Source organism: Podarcis tiliguerta (assembly GCF_965153285.1).
Source record: "Podarcis tiliguerta genome assembly, chromosome: 1".
NCBI classification, from domain to species: domain Eukaryota; kingdom Metazoa; phylum Chordata; class Lepidosauria; order Squamata; family Lacertidae; genus Podarcis; species Podarcis tiliguerta.
In genome coordinates this window covers 116,020,763-116,034,602 of record NC_139534.1, presented here as the reverse complement: position 1 = coordinate 116,034,602, position 13,840 = coordinate 116,020,763, and the positions used below count along the sequence as shown (strand labels likewise).

At 42.5% G+C, this 13,840-nt stretch overlaps 1 long non-coding RNA gene across 1 annotated transcript in view; it reads left to right on the top strand.

Moving 5' to 3' along the window:
• LOC310677900 overlaps positions 1 to 13,840 on the top strand; it is a 29,237-nt gene that overhangs the window by 2,741 nt on the left and 12,656 nt on the right. Inside the window, exon 2 of the long non-coding RNA XR_014511499.1 lies at positions 1,100 to 1,199. This is a non-coding gene — a long non-coding RNA (uncharacterized lncRNA). The remainder of the gene's footprint in view (positions 1 to 1,099; positions 1,200 to 13,840) is intronic.

Below are 13,840 nucleotides of genomic sequence, written 5' to 3'. Positions count from 1 at the left end.
GGCCTAGGCATCTCCCTTTGTCTCTCACACACTTCTTTTGCCTTGTGGGCTTGAGCCATACCAAGCCATGGCCGTTATCAACATCTACAAGCAGGGTGCCAAGAATTCCAGAATACACATCATGTTCCTCCTCAGTTCAAACCCGTTTAACATAAACACACGGTTTGCAGGAAGGGGGTGGGGGGAAACGCAGCCAACATATGTGGATGGTTTAAATTGACTCACTGTATTAACTTCCACACTACTGAAAGATGGTCTCAACCAAGGATTTTTCTACGCTGCCGAGGAAAGCTGGCCCACAGCTGTTTGTGCGAGTGCCCGGGGAGTGTCCGCGGAGAACGGCACCTTGAACCACTTTATTTCTCAAAATCCAGAGGATTTGTTACATCGGGGTTTTCAAAACATTTTTTTCCCCTTGCCAGAAGTGTTAATGTGTGTCATTACAGCTGCCAAGTCGTGCGCAGTGCACCGAGACCCTCATCGGAGTTTATAGAACCTGACATAAGAATGCTAAAGAAAACAGAGGCACGATATGGAGAGTGACAGCTGATTATTTATTTTTACATATTTTTCAAAGTATCAATAAATCCATTTGAGACTTCATGACTTGAGATGTTGTAAGAACGGCAGAGAACACGAATTATAATTAAGCCGCATTTGCGCTCGACACACGCACACACAAAGAAATGGAAACAGAGGGTGCTCACAGAATGAACTTTGAGCGATCAAAGGAACTTCAGTTACCTGAAAAAATGGCGGGTGGGGGGTGGAGAGGCTCATGTGTTAAGATGATATTAAGGTTTACGGTCCCATGTTGGCCTCTGAGCAGGGCCAGATTTAGGAGGAGGCAATCTCCTGGGCAAGGGTGGCTAACCTGTAGCCCTTCAAATGTTGTTGTTATATGACTCCCGACACTCCTGACCATTGACTATGCTGACTAGGGCTGAATGGAGTTGGGAGACCAACAACATCTGGAGGGTGACCGCTTAGCCACCCCTGACATAAAACAATGCAATGTGGTCTTTAAAAGGCCCAACCCTCCGCACCCCAGTTGCTCATATTTTCTCCAAGCCCCAATATGTGTCATATCCCCTTTCAGCTCCTCGCTTGCCACTGAGGACCTTTTTCCCAGAATTGGAAGTCTCTGTCTTCCCCTGGCTCTCTCTCTTGAGCTTCCTGGTTACGTGGAGGACAGAACTGTGAGTACCACTGAGCATGATTACCCTCCAACATTTCTCCGATGAAAATAGGGACCTTCTATTCCATAATAGTAATAATTTTATTATTTATACCCCACCCATCTGACTGGGTTGCCCCAGCCACCCTGGAGATTTTCCAACATATATAAAAACATGATAAAAACAACAACAGGGACGTCCTAAGGTAAAGCAGGACATTCCGGGATCAAATCAGAAACTGGGACAGCTTCTGTAAATCCAGGACTATCCCTGGAAAATAGGGTCACTTAGAGGGTCTGTGCATGACTGGCACCCCCTAGCTAGCTGTGCTGGAGGGCACTATTCCGTTGCCAGTGTTGAACTGAGATTTAACCATTAATCTGGTTGGGAAAGGAGGACACCATCTTGCTCTTTGCCTTGGGCAGAAGAGTGCATTGGGCCAGACCTGGGAGCCGATCGTCAGAAGAGCCGAGAGAGAGATGGAGGTAGATGTGAGCCACAGTGGTGATCTGAGTAAGCTGGGTGGCCAATACTAGGAGAACAAGAACTCAGCAGCTGAACACAGCAGCCGGTGCTGAGGAGAACCCAAACCAGAGCTGGACATCAGAAGCCAGTAGTAGTAGTAGTAATAATAATAATTTATTATTTATACCCCGCCCATCTGGCTGGGCTTCCTCAGCCACTCTGGGCGGCTTCCAACAAAATATTAAAATACAGTAATCCATCAAACATTAAAAGCTTCCCTAAACAGGGCTGCCTTCAGATGTCTTCTAAAAGTCTGGTAAATGAAAGGAATACTATAAAGATGAAATTGTTTTTATTAATATTTTTTCTTTTTTGATGTTGTTGTTTTATATGTTTTTGTATTGTGTATTTTCTTTTGTGTTTTTCTTATTCCTTCTTTCTTAGTCTTGGTTTGTATTGTGTGTAAAAAACTTAATAAAAAATATTTTTTAAAAAAATATAAATAAATAAAAGTCTGGTAGTTGTTGCTGCATTGGAATGGGCTGTTTCAAGTAGGGGTACCGGACGTTGTGCCCTCCAGTTGTTGTTGCCGGACTCCAACTTCCATCAGTCCCAGCCAGCATGCCAATTGGCCAGGGATGATGGGAACTGGAGTTCAAACACATCAGCAAGACTCCACATTGGCTACCTATTTTATCTTCTCTTGACTTCAGTTAATTACCTTGGAAGGCTGTATTCATACTAGATGAAAAAGATTTCTTGTTTCTCTCCGAAAGTTGGTTGCACAACAGATCCTTTCAAATCTTGCTCATTAAATGTTTTGGTTTTGGGGTTGTTGTGTTGTTGTTTTTTTCTAACTCCTTTGTTTTCTACAGCTTCTTCACGGCAATTACTTAATAAATTATAAATCAATGTGTGTGCTTTTTAAGAAAATGCATAGCCGCAAAACGCAATTTGGCTAACCAGCTTTGCGTGCACGTTTTTGTATGAATACGTATGCGGAGGTCGTGGTTCAAATCAATAGCAGCCGTTGAAATGCTTTGCTGTCTTAACGGTTAAATATTGGGGTTAGCTGCCCCACCCCACCCCACCCCCACCGGCACTTTGCTCACAATTAATAACTTGTTTTGGATGCACCTGTTGCCAGCATTTAATTTCTGTTTAGCACATTTCACAGAAAATATGACCATGTGTCAGTGTATAGTTCCTGCTTGATGTTGCATATAATTCTTATAATATTCTGAACGGCATGTGCTAATTATTTAGTACAATAGCTCATCTTATGGAGCTGTAAGCCTGGGGAAAGAAGGGTAGTAATTACCTGGAATGAGGATGTCTTTTTACCTGCAAGGAGGATGTCTTTTGTTGTTGTTGTTGAGCCCAAAGGGTGGGGGCGGGAAGGGGAGGGAATCGAAATCTAAAGAGCAGTCAATTGACGAGCATTCAATACGGAAAGAGTTAAACGTTTTTTGACAAGCTTACTGCCAGTAAGACTGGAATCTCTGGCTTCCAAAGGAGCGGTTTTGTGAAATGCACAGCAATTATGAAATGCTTGTCTTGATTCATATATACATACACTAACAAATTTGTTTCTTCCATTTTCGAAACCAAGCTTCTTGGACCTCTTTCTGCAAAAAGTTTGTTCACTCTTGCATTTGTCTTGCAAGTTCCAGAGCTCTCTAATTTATTTTGACTTGTCTGGCTTAACCTACAGCAGAGGGCAAAAATAAATAAATGCAGCAATGGGCCTAGTGAGAAGATCAGAATAACAGAAGGCTCTGCATATATATATATATATATATATATATATATATATATATATATATAGGGCACACAAAGATATAGTCTAATTTACATCAGAATGCCTGCTTTCATTCCCTTGTCAAAACTCAAGAAGGTACGACCTTGACGAAATACTTTGGAAAAGGGAAATTTTGTCTGGAGCTAGCCGTTTGCGGAGGAGAAAATAGACCACTAGTCAGAATGGGGATGCAAAAATGGGCTGGCTAGGAAGTGAAGTTCTCAATTGAGGCATGTGTCAAAGCAGCCCATGGTCAGTCTCACCATCTGCCAAAGTGAGAAGACCTGCGGGAAGGGTCCTTATCCCAGAGACAGGGGAGCTGCACTCCCAATCTGCCACCATGCCTTTCCAAGAACAAAGCAGGATTGGGTTGCATCCTAAGAGAGGAATCAGGGGGACTAGTAAAATGTTGCAAAATGTCAGTTTTTGAGAAGTAGCAGTAGTAATAGCAAATGGAAACTTTTTTTGTATCACAGGAGCCAAAAAAGTTGTAGATTGTCTTTGTTGCAACTATAAAAAAAAGAGAAAGCACCCTGTGCAATAGATAGTGGTAAATACAGTGGTGCCTCGCAAGACGAAAAGAATCCGTTCCGCGAGTCTCTTCGTCTAGCGGTTTTTTCGTCTTGTGAGGCAACCCTATTAGTGGATTAGCGCTATTAGCGGTTTAGCGGCTATTAGCGGCTATTAAAGCCTTAAGGGATTAGCGGATTAGCTGCTAAAAGGCTATTAGCAGCTTAGTGCCTTAGAAAAAGGGGGTGGGGAGCGAAAAAAAATCGCAGGAACTCGCAAGACATTTTCGTCTTGCGAAGCAAGCCCATAGGAAATTCGTTTTGCGAAGCACCTCCAAAACGGAAAACCCTTTCGTCTAGCGGGTTTTCCGTCTTGCGAGGCATTCGTCTTGCGGGGCACCACTGTAATATATACTGCTTTGCCACCATCACAGAATTGTAGAGTTGGAAGGAGACAAAAGGATCATCTAGTTCAGCCCCTGCAATACAGAAATCCTTTGCCCAGTGTGGGACTCAAACCCATGACTCTAAGATTAAGAGTCTCATGCTCTACCTACTGAGCTATCCCCACCAGATGTACATTGTACACGCAGTTGCCTCCCATATTGGCTCCCTGCTGAAAATCACATTTCCAAATGTTTATTATAGGAATGCATTTGTTTAATTATTTAATTCATAGTCCTGGGCACCAGGACCCACCCAAGCCATTTTGCTGCTCAAGACAGAGCTTCCCGCCTTTGCCTCCCGCACAGAGCCAGCCAGCCAGCATGGCCAACGGTCAGGGATGATGGTTTTGCAAAAAGAGCCTGAAGATTTTGTGAATATCCTCATGCAATATAGCTGTTCTGAAAGAATGAAAGGATGACTGAGCATCTGAAATGAAGGTGACCGCTGTACGGAGCGTTACCGTTGCTGATGGCTATCTTCAATAAACAGGACGTAAAATATCAGATGCAGGGAATACAGTATTCCTCGGAAGAAATGTCACATTTCAGGACAATTCTTCTTGTTTGCTTAGAGGCACCCTGATGCGGTCAAAAACAAAGAGGGCCTTGCAACCCAGTGAGTGCCAGGTGTGTTTGCCGTGTCTTCCTTGCAATCCAAGAGAAATATCTACAGTCAACATATCGGTCCAAAAGGCTTAACAAATATAAGAATTCTGCAGCACCCAATGTAGTAGCGATGGTCGCCAGATTCTGTGTACAAATCTGTAGGCGCAGACCATTGCCCAACTCAAAATAGTCCGGCATGAAAATCCCCAAACTCTGTTCCATGGGTGACTGAGTCAACTCCCTGGGATAGTTTATTGTTGTACACTGTTTCTAAATTTATTGTTGTACATTGTTTTAATTGTCTGTTTTAACCATATTTGCACATCAGTTTCTAATGTTGTGAGTGTCCTCTATTTCAGAGGCTTTTACTCTGCAGCCTCTTATAGTTGTTTTAACTGCGAGTCTCTTAGTTCTTATGCTCTTACAGTTGTTTTAACTGTGTGTTTTTGTTTCTTTTTAGTTCTTATCTGTTTTAATTACAGTGGTGCCTCGCAAGACGAAATTAATCCGTTCCGCGAGTCTCTTCGTCTAGCGGTTTTTTCGTCTTGCGAAGCAACCCTATTAGCGGATTAGCGCTATTAGCGGTTTAGCGGCTATTAGCGGCTATTAAAGGTTTAAGGGATTAGCGGATTAGCTGCTAAAAGGCTATTAGCAGCTTAGCGCCTTAGAAAAAGGGGGTGGGGAGCGGAAAAAAACTCAAGAATCGCAAGACATTTTCGTCTTGCAAAGCAAGCCTATAGAGAAATTCGTCCTGCGAAGCACCTCTGAAATCGGAAAACCCTTTCGTCTAGCGGGTTTTCCGTCTTGCGAGGCATTCGTCTTGCGGGGCACCACTGTATCAGTTTTTATCCATCCATTATCCATGTTTAATCTTGTATTTTATTCAGATGTTTTATCCTACGCGTGTTTCTTTGTCCTTATTTGCTCTAACAATTATCAGTTAAAAAAATCCTAACTGCTATTTTATTTATATGTTTGTTTTCGGGGTTTTTATCCTGGTCTGTGACCGTAATAAAGTTCATTCATTCATTCAATGTAGTAGCAAAAATGAGTGTTCCCTCAGTGCCCTGCTTCATTCATCCCTCTGTGCTACTAGACTGACCATCTCTGAACATAAGAGCCTGGTGGATCAGGCCAATGACCCACCTGGTCCAGCATGCTGTTCTCAGAGTGGCCAACCAAATGCCTATGGGAAACCTGCAAGCAGGACATGAGAACAAGAGCTCTCTCTCCAGCAAGTGTTTTTCAGATGCATTGCTGCCTCCAACTGTGGAGGCAGAGCAGAGCCATCATGGCTAATAGCCGTCAATCGTCCTCTCTCCCATGAGTCTGTCTAATCCTCTTTTAAAGCCAAGTTAGTTAGTCAGACCCCTTCATGGATCACTGCCTTGTTGTGGCGAAGGGGCTTGAAGAACTCCAAGGAGCTTTGAGCTATGCCGTGCAGGGCCACCCAAGACGGACAGGTCATAACCGAGAGTTTAGAGTAAATGTGATCCACCTGGAGAAGGAACTGGCAAACCATTCCAGTATTTTGCCAAGAAAACTCCATGGATGTAAGAAAGAGAAGCTTTGCGAAGAGAGTGAGAGTTTCCAAGGCATGCTCTGGTTCATGGGGTCACGGAGAATCGAACACGACAAAGACGACTAAATAACAACAACAGAAGTTATAGTGTCCTGTTTTTGGGTAACTATATCTGTGTAGAGCACGGATGGGCAAACTAGGGCCCAGGGGCCGGATCCGGCCCAATCGCCTTCTAAATCCGGCCCGCAGACCGTCCAGGAATCAGCGTGTTTTTTACATGAGTAGAATGTGTCCTTTTATTTAAAATGCATCTCTGGCTTATTTGTGGGGCCTGCCTGGTGTTTTTGCGTGAGTGGAATGTGTGCTTTTATTTAAAATGCATCTCTGGGTTATTTGTGGGGCATAGGAATTCGTTCATTCCCCCCCCAAAAAAATATAGTCCGCCCCCCCCCCCCACAAGGTCAGAGGGACAGTGGACCGCCCCCCTGCTGAAAAAGTTTGCTGACCCCTGGACTGTAGAGCATGTGTGAATGCCCTGCACGATAGAGAGAGATTGACTAGATTTGGCCTTCTCTTTTGATTTGGGTTTGCATTAAAAACTGTGGGATTTGTGGTCTAATTTGGAGGGGCACCACACTGGCTGTTCCTGTGACATAGGAGAATGGAAACAGATCCATGAAAGTAGTATAAAACATAAATGGTCCTCGAAGCAGCTGGAGTGAGAGAATGGATTGTCAGATCAGCTGGTGGTTATTGTTGGTAGTTCCAGATCAGATCCCAGGAGCCGCTAGAAAGTGCTAATGATCACCTGCAAAAGGACGGCACCTTTCATAATTCAATTAATTTGAACCCTCTCATTTTCTCTAACACAGAGAAAATATGCTAACCTGATTTAGGAATTATTTATTTTTTTAAAAAAAATGTTTTCTGCACGATGTGCCAATAATATAAGATTGATTTTTCTTTAAAAAACAAAACACCCTTCCCCAAAATATCTGATTCTAAACAACTAGGCTAAGTGCCAAGTAGCCTTACTATTTACATGAATGCCAAAGTAATGTCTACATCATTTTCTTTCTTTCTTTCTTTTTTTAAAAAAGAAAGCCTGTGGGGGGAAATTAATAATTGAGAAGTGTAACAAGTTTTCTAATCACAAAAAATATTTATTTGGGAGTCTTTAGAACACATACCACCACTTTCCATAATTACAAAATGAGGTTACGCGTTAACCAGTTTTAAATCTGTCAAAATATTTTAAGCAGAATGAGAGATCTACTTTGTGAATTATCGGTTCCATTTATTAGCCTAATGATAAACTCACCTTTCACCTGCAACAGATCACGGATAATCATTGAAACATGAAAGAAAAGCAAACAAATTGTCACATGAAATGAAGTCTATAAGGATAGCATAGGGCCCAATACATTCAGTTTTATTTAGCAAAATGCATTTGTTATAAGAAGAAAATTATTTTTTGGGGGGGGGGGGAATTGAAGCCAAAATCATTATTAAATAAATGTGGAATAAACCTTTAATTGATTCCACTTGTTTTGATCTGGAATGTTTGGGTCGGGGAGGGGAATACTATAAAGAATTGGGTTGCAATACTGAAAAAGACTCTATCTGTGCATCTAATTATAGTGAATAGATTGTTGGGTTTGAACGTTGTCCTGGCCCTTGCTGCCCAAAGAACTCAAATTCAGCTTTTGGTTTCTGTCCAGTTCTTCCATGGATAAATCTGAGTGATAAATGGGCAAAACGAGGGTTAAAGGTGTTATGGATTAAGATTAGTAGCAGTTCTCACTCAGGGCCACCAGTATGTAAATGAAGGATTGAAAACTGTCACTCCTGATTGGTTAGCTAGTTGTGAGTTGTTACTGTTTCAAGTTACTTAGTATTATATAAAGCAGCCAGCTCGGTTGCAGTCAGTCTGATTCCAGGAGCAGTTCTAACTGCTGCAGTAAAGAGCTGTGAATCCAACAGAGCTGTGTCCTTCGTCCATCTTTTCCACTATTCGACAAAAGGCACAGTGGGTGAGTTGAATGGCTAAGTGCAAGCTAAGGTGTTTACCCAACAAGCTATGCATCTCCTGTCTCTTCCTTTTGAAGAGTGGAGCGAACACAAGTCTTGGCATGGTGAACAGCAGGTGTCTTTGCTCTGCACATGCAAATGGGCACTTCTATGAGTGGACCAGGTCTGTGAAGTTCATACATTCCAACACTGGTGCCTCTGTGACCTTGATGATGGAGGTGTCAGCTCAGTTACCAATTCACTCTCAGGTGCCTCTCCAGAGGAGGCTCCTTACTGACAAGAGGGGTGGGTAGTGACAGTCCTTTAGGAGGTGCCCCACTAGAGAAGTGCAATATCACAAAGGCATGGATATTCCAAAAGACAAAACTAAATTTTTCCTATACGTGACGCCTTCAGCAAGAATCCTGTTGGCTAAGTACTGGAAAGGAAATCAGTTACCCACTAGGGGAGAGTGGTTATGTAAGCTTTCAGAATATTTAGAATTAGCCAAATTGACAGATATAATAAGACAAAAACAAAAAGTGAAGTGAAAAGGAATGGGAGTGTCTAAATGAATACCTTAAAAGCCAAGGTTCGAGGACAGAAATCTGGCTGAGTCTGAAATAACCTTGTGAAGTGAAAGGATAAGAAAGAGGGATTTATATCTGGATGCTAGGATAGAGATGATAAGGAAAACAGGAAGAAACAATGAGAGGTAAAGGAGGTGCTGTGGGATTGGTGGAAGTCAATGTTTGTTTCTCTTGTTAGTGTTTATATTATTAACTTGTAAGATATGGATTTGTTTTTTTGAATATCAGTTTTTGTGTTTTGTGTATTATTTTTCTATATTTTTCGTGTTGCTGTTGTGTGGAAAATACTAATAAAATTTATAATAAAATTAAAAAGATATATATCACATGGACAAGACACCTCTCCAACAGCTCACTCGAACCTTCCCTGGGATGCTGCTCCTGACTCTCTTGATCAATGGCACCCTTCTCTTGCTCAGGCAGTTCTTGAGGCCCTGATTCCGCCTCCTCCATCCCGCTCAGGCCCTCCCCCAGTTGCGTAGCTCCAACTCCCTGACCTTGTCCCCTACCTTCTTGGGATCAGCCCATCCGCTCCAAGATCTACACAGGGCTCCCGACAGACATAGGAGTCCTGGGTTCAAATCCATGCTCACCCATGAAGTACAGCAGGTGATCTTTGGGACAGGCCACACATTCCAAAGCTCCCAGGTTCCATCCATGGCATCTCTAAGTAAGAGCAGAAATCTGGGATAATAATAATAATAATAATAATAGATACCTAGAATGATAGGACTTGGAAGGGACCCTGAGGATCATCTAATCCAACCATCTTGCCAGGCAGCAGAGGAACCTACCCCCACGGCAGGTTTCCAGGAATGGACAAGACAAGGGAAAGTCCTTACCATCTGCTTTTATTCAATATTCACAGAGAGAGGCTTGGGAATGTGGTGTCTCAGAATAATGGTGTTGCTCTGAGTAAATCTGCCCTCCCCTTCTCTCCCACTTCCTCAGTTGTCATCTCTTCTATGGTTGGCACTGGGGGCCCTTTGCTTTTGAGCTCTTTGCTCTCCTACTTTCAAGGCCCGCCTGGTCCTGGGAGGGGGGGGTCTGGAATGCTCTCTAAAGACACTGAGTCCGTCAGCTGTCGCTCCCCTGGTGCTGCTGCTTCTTCTTCCTTCTCGTCTCCCATTATTTCCCAGCTTTCCCCCTCATCTGCCTCTGAGCTGTGACCTCCCTCAAACCCCTGTTGTAATTCTGAACAGTCTCCTTCTTCTCTGGAAGGGTCAGGCTGGGGAGACAGACTACACCATTCCTCCTCTGCCCAGGAATACGCCACTGTTCCATATGCAGATCGAACCTGCAACCTTGGTGTTACTGTATCAGCACTATGCTCTAACCAACTAAGCTATGCAGTTGTAAATAATAATAATAATAATAATAATAATAATAATAATAATAATATAGTTTTTCCCGTGCCAATTATAATGATGATGATTCAGAGAGAGTTCCAGAGCATGGTTGCCCTATGAGTGGATTTTTGTCCACTACAAAAATGTTTCCACGCCAGCTGTGAACTGTGTTTCCAGCCCAGATGCTGAAGAGGGCATGGCTACTGTACAGTGGTACCTCAGGTTAAGAACTTAATTTGTTCTGGAGGTCCATTCTTAACCTGAAACTGTTCTTAACCTGAGACACCACTTTAGCTAATGGGGCCTCCCGCTGCTGCTGCGCCACCGCCGCACAATTTCTGTTCTCATCCTGAGGCAAAGTTCTTAACCCGAGGTACTATTTCTGGGTTAGCAGAGTCTGTAAACTGAAGCATCTGTAACCCGAGGTACCACTGTATATCCTATTCCATGCATTCACAGGTAGCTCATTACATTACAGCAGCTTGGCTGAGTTCCTACTCTATAGTGTACAGAGCATAATAGTTCATTCAGCTTGGCTTAGGCAGCCTTTGGCACTGCTTCGTACAAACAGATTTGAGAGTCCACACTCCAGCCTGAATGCATGGATGAAAGAAAGTCAGCTTTCCACCAAATGCTTACACACACACACACACACAGGCTTTCTTTATCTCCGTGTTTTGCAAGTTACACTGTTGGGGTTAGTACAAGTTGTTAAAATGTTCCTCTTGTTATCATGGCTGCTTGCTAAGTTTCTCCTTAAAACAGTCCAACCTGTTCAGGGTGGATTCCCTCCGCCTTTTCTTTTAAAGACATCTTAATTAGTCTAATCCTGACTGGTCTTTTTCCAATGTTCCTGTTGGCACAGTTGGATTTCAATTAACATTCTGCTTTAGTGTTGCAAATGCCCCTGCTCAGATTTCTTATTTTTATTTTTATTTTAAATGTGCTATTTTGGATGCCATTTCTCTCATCTCCTTTCAATTTTCCCATCTTCAAAAAATATATATATTCTGTTTTCTAAAAGGTTTTGGAAGTGAAAGGAGTGCTGTCAATTTGTGCTATTTGAGTTTTTCAAGAAACACGGCCCTTTTCTGAGGAGCTTTTGACAGAGATTCTTTGTATGTTATTTCTCCACTCTCCACTTGGCAACCTTTTAGGGCATCATGTTTTTTTTTTTTATTATTATTATTATTATTATTATTATTATTATTATTATTACATTATTTATATGCCCCCCATCTGACTGGGTTGCCCCAGCTACTCTGGGCGGCTCTCAAAAAAATAAAAATAAAAGCACAATACAACATCACACACTGAAAACTTCCCTGAACAGAGCTGCCTTCAGCTCAGCTCCTAGTCCCTTCATTCTCCAATTCTTAAGCTTGCGCCTAGTTATCGAGTACCTGTATTTCCAATGGTCAGTGAAACTCTGGGAAAGGTTTTGCCAAAGAGTAGCTCCAAATCTGTTAAGGGAGCACAACATCTGTAGCCATGTACAGCTGCTGCTAAATATTGCAATATTTCCAGGTGAATCTGGATGGTGGTGCTCAGTATTTGAGGAATTTGGAGGAAAGAGTTTGAGATGAATGGAGAAAGGTTGTGGCTCAGAGGGAGAACATCTGCTTTGAATTCAGGAGGTCCTAGGCTCAGTCCTGAGCCTCTCTAAGTAGGACGGTGAATGTTCCATGCCTGAACCCTTGAACAACCACTGCTATTGTAAGACATATTCTTATGTTCCTAAGATTTGGGAGTTTTTATGCATGCCTTGCCAACAAAGGTCCGTATAGTAAAAGCTATGGTTTTCCCAGTAGTGATGTATGGAAGTGAGAGCTGGACCATCAAGGCTGATCGCCATGGACTGCAAGAAGATCAAACACATCATTCTGAAGGAAATCAGCCCTGAGTGCTCACTGGAAGGACAGATCGTGAAGCTGAAGCTCCAATACTTTGGCCACCTCATGAGAAGAGAAGACTCCCTGGAAAAGACCCTGATGTAGAGAAAGATGGAGAGCATAAAGAGAAGGGGACGACAGAGGATGAGATGGTTGGACAGTGTTCTCGAAGCTACCAACATGAGTTTGACCAAACTGCGGCAGGCAGTGGAAGACAGAAGTGCCTGGCGTGCTCTGGTCCATGGGGTCACGAAGAGTTGGACACGACTAAACGACTAAACAACAACAACAACATGCATGCCTTTACAGACAACTTTGGTCCAGGTTATTAGTCAAGCTATGAATTGGGTCTCTTCACTTTAAAATTTGGACCAAATCCCTGGTTCGTACAGATTTGAATCTAGTGAATCCAGAAGTTACATAGATTTATTATAGGCTCTCCCCTTAGATGATATGGAAGTTGCTCAAAATTATGCTGTCTTAAAGAGGCAAGGTTCAGAATGAGTTGTTTACCCACTCTACCTGTGGAACATGCCAATCCATATGAAGCTCTATATTTTAAAAAGAAATTAAATTAGTGGTTCCAGCAGGTATGGGTGGAGCTCAAAGCTTGTAATGGCAAGGAAGAGAAACGAGTGGGATCTTCCTTTGATTCTTCAGAACATTAAATGAGATGAACAAAGGAGAAATTAAACACAATGCTTTGCCACAGCACCATGACATAAGTGTCAACTCAGAATTTCAATTACAATTATAAGAGTCTTCTAATAATTATATAGGTAGTAAACAAGGCTGTAGGGCAAACATCCGAAGCCAGGAATGACTAACAGATTTGTGCAAAAAAAAAGGAGTTTTACTTTTTTATTTTAAAAATGCAGTCAGTTCTATATGTCCCATGGATCATATTGTGGTAAGATCAAAGAAGTGGGAAGGTTAAGACCAGTTAATGTTAGACTCCCCCAGCCCATCATCCCTTCCTAGCCTCTTCCATATTCATAGCAAATTGTCATCCATATTCATGAGAGAAACCTTTGACATTCGGAGGAGATTTTACTACTATAAACTCCTATTAAGTACGGTGATGCCTTCTTTTGTAGGCACAGCGAACAGCATCACATTAAGGTCTACATCACCATAGATCTCCAGAAGACTGGAGGGTAACACAAAAAGGGAACCATGACAGCAGGGGTGGGAGATCTAGGAAATTACAGCTCCTTCAGTCCAGATCCTGTCCGAGGTAAGTTGGTAGTAAGCAACTATACAGCTAGAATGGTTAAGCCCATAGAAGAAGAACAAGCCTTGCTAAGATAAATCGAACCAGCTTCTATGAAGAGAAGTTCTTCTCCACCATTTTAAAAAGAATACTTTCATTGGAACGCTCCGGTAGAGATTATATACAGTGGTGCCTCGGGTTAAGTACTTAATTCGTCCCAGAGGTCCGTTCTTAACCTGAAACTGTTCTTAACCTGAAG